General features: G+C 40.6%; 1 pseudogene; it reads left to right on the top strand.

Moving 5' to 3' along the window:
- Positions 1-205: 205 nt before the first annotated feature.
- LOC126195900 (5S ribosomal RNA) lies at positions 206-323 on the top strand (annotated as a pseudogene).
- Positions 324-6629: the final 6306 nt, after the last annotated feature.

The following is a 6629-nucleotide window of genomic DNA, read 5'->3' as shown; positions in this document are numbered from 1 at the left end:
TTGAGGTAATGGTGTATGATGCAGTCTGGAAGACACATTCAGAAATTCTAGATTATTGTTGTACAACTTGCCATTTTTGTTTTCATGCAATAAAGAGAGTTGATATCTTGTTTTTGAGCATCTGTACTCCAGTTTTATGTAAAGAGTGAGTAATGCCTAGAACCGCAGCGATGCAACACTTTCCTCGTGTGTGTAGTTGTCTTTCGCCAACGGCCTTGCCGCAGTGGTAACACTGGTTCCCGTCAGATCACCGAAGTTAAGCGCTGTCGGGCTGGGCTAGCACTTGGATGGGTAACCATCCTGTCTGCCGAGCGCTGTTGGCAAACGGGGTGCACTCAGCCATGGTGAAGCGAACTGAGGAGCTACTTGATTGAGAAGTAGCGGCTCCGGTCTCGGAAACTGACATACGGCCGGGAGAGTGGTGTGCTGATCACATGCCCCTCCATATCCGCATCAAGTGACGCCTATAGGCTGAGGATGACATGGCGGCCAGTCGGTCGTGTTGGGCCTTCATGGCCTGTTCGGGAGGCGTTTAGATTTTTGGTATTTGTCTTTCTGTTGTAACAGATATAAATTTTTTCGTATGTGCTACCTTAATATGGATACACATTAGTGTTTTGGTTGCTTTTCCTCTGTGACGAACAATCTTCCCACAAACACGTCACATAATTTTCTACCTGATTTTTTTCTGCACGGTCGTAACTGCACCACTATATGGACTATTTTTCAATGTAGACTAACTGTTACGCATTCGAGTGTCCGTACTTGAAGTCTTGACCTGCTGCCTAGAGGAAAATAATCATTGATGGCTTGCTCTTATCGCATGTACTTGCAGGTACTCACCAAGCTAAAAACATATTGCTACTAGTAGCTATAATTATTAATCTGCAAATGAAGCAAATATTGACTTAATGTTGTTCAGTGTACTTTTCTAAGTCACTAATAAACGTATCTGTACTTATACCTGCTAAGTTTCAGTAATTTGAAGGCAGATTTTTTAACAGATCAAAAGTCGTGTGACGGGCTGGCACGTGAACTCATAACCCTTTCGCTTACGGTGCTCCTACCGACTGCGCTATTTCTCTGTGATAACACTTCTTCCCGGAGTGCTAGTATTGTAAAATATATAGGGCAGTTTCCACGAAATTTTGAAAGTAAGTGAGGTATGCTGGTGAAATTGCAACCAATGAGGGCTATTCGCGAGTCCTTCCCGGGTAGCTCAGCTGGAAAGATCAATGACCGTGGTAGGCAACGACAGTATTTCTCAGGAAGTTTCTCGGCCGTCGTTCCAGTACTGAAAGCGGCAGGCCTAACTTCATTTACAATTTACATCGCTACCTTATCATTTGTTCATGGACATACAGACAAAAATCACCGTTCACAAGTAAAAATTAAGCCCTTGCACGCTGACGTCAGCTGTTACGAATTAATAACTTTGAGTTTTAGTTCACACTCGCGTCGTTAGCCATTTAGTACTCTATAATCATTCATTTCCTTAAGAATGTCCTTTTACTGCAGTTTTGGATCATTAAAAACTATTTTTATTGATTGCGTTCCACCGTAAGCTGGTATTCAATTTATTCTTTATTTTAATAACGGTTTCGGCATAAGGACGTTTCTCGACACCTGTTATACACTTATAATAGATACAAGAAAATTTCGGGCGAAAGGAATGATTCAAAACTGTAATAAAAATACGAGGAAATTTTTGTTAACAGCAAGAGTTACATGTATACGTATATCTGTATCTATACAACTACAAAAAAGGCAGGTCCTAATTTAATGTTGTTAATTAAAATCTCCAAAAGTTGTTGACCGTTTGGACATAATGAAGACAAAGACTTTTTCGTTGCAGCGGAATCTTCTCACGAAATTCCAATCACTAGCTTTCTATTCCGAATGCGAAAATATTTTTTTCACATTGACATGCATAGGGAGAAACGACCACCATGATAAAATAAGGGAAATCAGAGCTCGTGCGGAAAGATACAGGTGTTCGTTCTTTCCGTGCGCTATACGTGATTGGAATACTAGAGAATTGTGAAGGTGGTTCGATGAACCCTCTTCCAGGCACTTAAATTTGATTTTCAACGTATCCATGTAGATGGATAGCTAGTGGATGGCTAGTCAGGTAGCCACCCAATTTAGAAATTTCATAAAAGAATATGAAATGTAAGAGGGGAAATCGTTTTCTCAAGCACTGTCTTTAATTACCTTCTTTAGAGAACTATTAAATAATATTTTTCTCAACCTGATGACTAAGCGGGCCGGAGTGGCCGTGCGGTTCTAGGCGCTACAGTCTGGAGTCGAGCGACCGCTACGGTCGCAGGTTCGAATCCTGCCTCGGGCATGGATGTGTGTGATGTCCTTAGGTTAGTTAGGTTTAATTAGTTCTAAGTTCTAGGCGACTGATGACCTCAGAAGTTATGTCGCATAGTGCTCAGAGCCATTTGAACCTGATGACTAAGAATAATTGGGGCTAATTTTGTCTTCATGACGATAACTCGCAACATTTCACATCAAAGTCGCACGGTTGTAACCCGCAGAAATATCAATCCAGCGCTCTTTCTTGTTAGCGGAAAGGAATTCTTACGTTATAATTCTGTCAGAGACAACAAATGATTTGGAAGAGCAGTTGAATGGTATGGACAGTGTTCTGAAATAAGGATATAAGGTCAACATCAACAAAAGCAAAGCCGGCCGGTGTGGCCATGCGGTTCTAGGCGCTTCAGTCTCGAACCGCGTGACCGCTACAGTCGCAGGTTCGAATCCTGCCTCGGGCATGGATGTGTGTGATGTCCTTAGGTTAGTTAGGTTTAAGTAGTTCTACGTTCTAGGGGACTGATGACCACATATGTTAAGTCCCATAGTGCTCAGCCATTTGAACCATTTTTTGAACAAAAGCAAAACAAGGATTGTGGAATCTAGTCGAATTAACAGTGTGATGCTGAGGGAATTATACTAGAAAACGAGACACTTAAAATTGTAGACGAGTTTTGTTATTTGGGTAGCAAAGTAACTAATTATCGTCGAAGTAGAAAGGATACAGAACGTGAGAGGGAGGCGTTTCTGAAGAGAAGAAACGTCTAATATATATTGAAGTTTTAGGAAGCCTTTTCTGAAAATATTTGTGTGGGGTGTAGTCATATAAGGAAGTGAAACATGGACGATAAAGAGTTTAAACAAGAAGAAAATATAAGCATTCGAAATGTGGAGCTACAGAAGGCTGCTAAAGATTGGGTAGATCACGTAACTAATGAGGAGGCACTGCACAGTATTAGGGACGAAAGACAGTTGTGGTACATCCTCACCAGAAGAAGGGACGGTTGGTAGGACACATTCTGACATCAAGGGATCACCAGTTTAGTATTGGAGGAAAGTGTGCGGGGTAAAAATCGTACAGATAGACACAGATGAATATAGTAAGCAAATTCAGAAGGATGTAGGTTCCAGTAATAATTCGGAGATGAAGAGGCTTGCACAGGAACATTGAGCGCTGCATCAATCCACTCTTCGGACTGTTTGTCAAAAATGTCAAAAAGTTCTTGATGGATTTTGTTGTGGATTGGCAGGAGAGCCAATCCCGGAATACTAGAGGAAGCCGAAAGGCACGCGTTTTAGCTCACGCAGGCTGGCGTGAGGTCTGGAACAGGACAAGGAACGTAGACTAGAAAAAAAAGGATGTAGCTGGTGGAATACTTAACTTTAATCCATTAATGTTGAACGTAGCTCTTGTCTGTACATTATTTACAATATCAATAGTAACTGAACATGGCGCCTTGCTAGGTCGTAGCAAATGACGTAGCTGAAGGCTATGCTAACTATCGTCTCGGCAAATGAGAGCGTATTTTGTCAGTGATCCATCGCTAGCAAAGTCGGTTGTACAACTGGGGCGAGTACTAGGAAGTCTCTCTAGACCTGCCGTGTGGCGGCGCTCGGTCTGCAATCTCTGATAGTGGCGACACGCGGGTCCGACGTATACTAACGGACCGCGGCCGATTTAAAGGCTACCACCTAGCAAGTGTGGTGTCTGGCGGTGACCCAACAGATTTATTTCATCTAATAAATATTCAGACATAAGCTATCTATTTTTTTAAACAACACTGTTCAGGTTTTCTGTTAAAACGTACTGCGAGAAAAACGAAATACTGTGCTGTGAAAATATGCGGTTTAGTTTTTTTTTTTTTCGGAGTCAATTTTAACTGCATATCGTTTCATTTGGATCATTAGACAAAATGTTTCTACTATACACGCTCTTTCTCCTTGTGTACAATTTTAAACAAACTTTGTATACACAGCAATGTGCTGCTTCGTTTTATTCTTGCAGCAGGTTTTAACAGAAAACAGGAAAGTTGCATTTGAGGCTTATCAGCTTATGATTAGAATTCAACCACAGACTCTGCATCGTCCGAAACTTTGTAGTCCTGTCCGTTCGCAGATAAAAACCATGCGAAATACGGTTATTGAAGCTACTATTGTCACACATGAAGCAGTTGGATAAGTCTCCCTCCCACCCCGTAAACCAACAATACCAGTCAATTTAGCCATTCATTATAAGCGATTTTAATTTCCAACCAAGGTATCCTTTTCAACACCAATAAACAAGGCTCATTGTCAGAGAGAGAGAGAGAGAGAGAGAGAGAGAGAGAGGGGGGGGGGTGGAGGAAGGCAGTGGCCAGAAAGAGGGCCATAAAATGAACTTGGGGAAGGAAGAGTTGGACAAAGAATGTGGGGAGGAGGAGATTAACAGAGGGAGGAGGACGTGATGAACAGAGAAGAACATGGGGGGCAGGACGAGTATATGGACAAAGAGAGGGTGGAGGGGAGGTTAGGATGTACATCCAGTTCCCATACATACTGTATTAAGCAATTGCGACGCTTTTTCGGGTTCGTTTGTAAGCTATAAAAAACAACGTCAGGAATCAGTCATATTGTAGAGATCCGTGGTATGTCAGTTACAGAGAACTACCCAAAGAATACGCTAAGCAAAACTGTGGAGATTTGGTTCAAATGGCTCTGAGCACTATGGGACTCAACATCTGTGGTCATAAGTCCCCTAGAACTTAGAACTACTTAAACCTAACTAACCAAGGACATCACACACATCCATGCCCGAGGCAGGATTCGAACCTGCGACCGTAGCAGTCGCGCGGTTCCTGACTGAGCGCCTAGAACCGCTAGACCACCGCGGCCGGCTGTGGAGATTTGCTTTCAAGAATAGTATTATCTTTGTAACAATACATCATGAATATTTTCAATATATTTTCTGTTTTTGAGTTCGAGTTGTTCATTCAAAATGGAATTTAGACCGCTAGCATAATTGTGAAAAGAATAGTGCTATGGTGGACACACTGTTCCGCCTACCACTACCTAATAACATTGAAACAGAACTTAATCCGTATATATAACCATAGAAACTGGGTACAATATTGAAAGAGCTAGTGAAATCTATAGCGATAAGAAAAATAACAGCCATACGATAAGTGGCAGAGAAATTGCGTTAACAGATGAAGAGAAAAAAAAAAAACAGAAACCAGAATACGCAATCTTGCGATATATCCGGAAAATATCTGACAAAATTAGTTAAATGTTTCTTAAAACAGCCGTAAAAATTAGTTTTCGGATTGAAAATAAAATTAATTCCCATACAGGACATAGAAATGATCCCGATTCCTGACTATCGATAATCAGACATGTATGAGCATAAAGTTTAGTGCATTGATTACAATGAATATTACGTTGGACATACCGGTAGAGGTTTATGTATACGGTGCAAAGAACATTTAACGCCGATAAAAACAATCAATGGATTTTTGCTACGCACAAAATGAGACAAAAAACATGTAGTGGATGAAATGAAAATAGTATTACTATTTTTCTTAAAGCTTCACAGTGTGGTAAAGATCCAAATTCTATTTTCAATTAACAACTCCAACTCAAAAAAATGAAATATATCGAAAATTTTCGTGATATATTGATCCAAAGGTAACGCTCGCCTTGAAGGCAATTCTTTGCCATTTTATTTAGAGTATTCTTTGGATAGTAATCTGTAATTGTCACTACAGATATGTAGATCCGCATGATTAAAAATTATTTGTAAATGTTATAATTTCGACGGTGTGTTTTATAGATGCATAACTCTAGCTCTTGACAAAAATTATTGTTCGTTATTTTATTACAATATTCAAAAGCCATTTTGCCAGAAATTTTGCCGTGTTCATAGTGCTGGAAAATATTTCTCGACCGAAACTGGTTTCAAAATAAAGAATGAACAACTTAAGGTGTAACACAATTTTATTTCTACGTAAAAAGAAAACCAGGAACAACAGGCTACAATAAGTAAATGCAAAACATGGGAGAGTGACGTGAACAGTCAGAAAGTATACTTAAAGAGAAATATTAGTGATGATTATTGCATCTATATCTACACTCCGCAAGCCATGTAGCGGTGTGTGGCGGAGGGTACCTTGGTAACACTATCATTTTGCTGCTTCTCTGATCCGTGCTCTGGAAGAACGACTTTCGTGTGAGACATAATGTCTCTTATTGTCTGGTAGTGATCTTTTGTGAGAGGTACTGTGGAGGTCGTAACATGTTGCCAGATATTCCGGGACGTATGCTCTCGGAAT

The sequence above is a fragment of the Schistocerca nitens genome, chromosome 7 (assembly GCF_023898315.1).
Source record: "Schistocerca nitens isolate TAMUIC-IGC-003100 chromosome 7, iqSchNite1.1, whole genome shotgun sequence".
Lineage (NCBI taxonomy): Eukaryota > Metazoa > Arthropoda > Insecta > Orthoptera > Acrididae > Schistocerca > Schistocerca nitens.
This window is presented reverse-complemented; position numbering and strand designations above follow the sequence as displayed.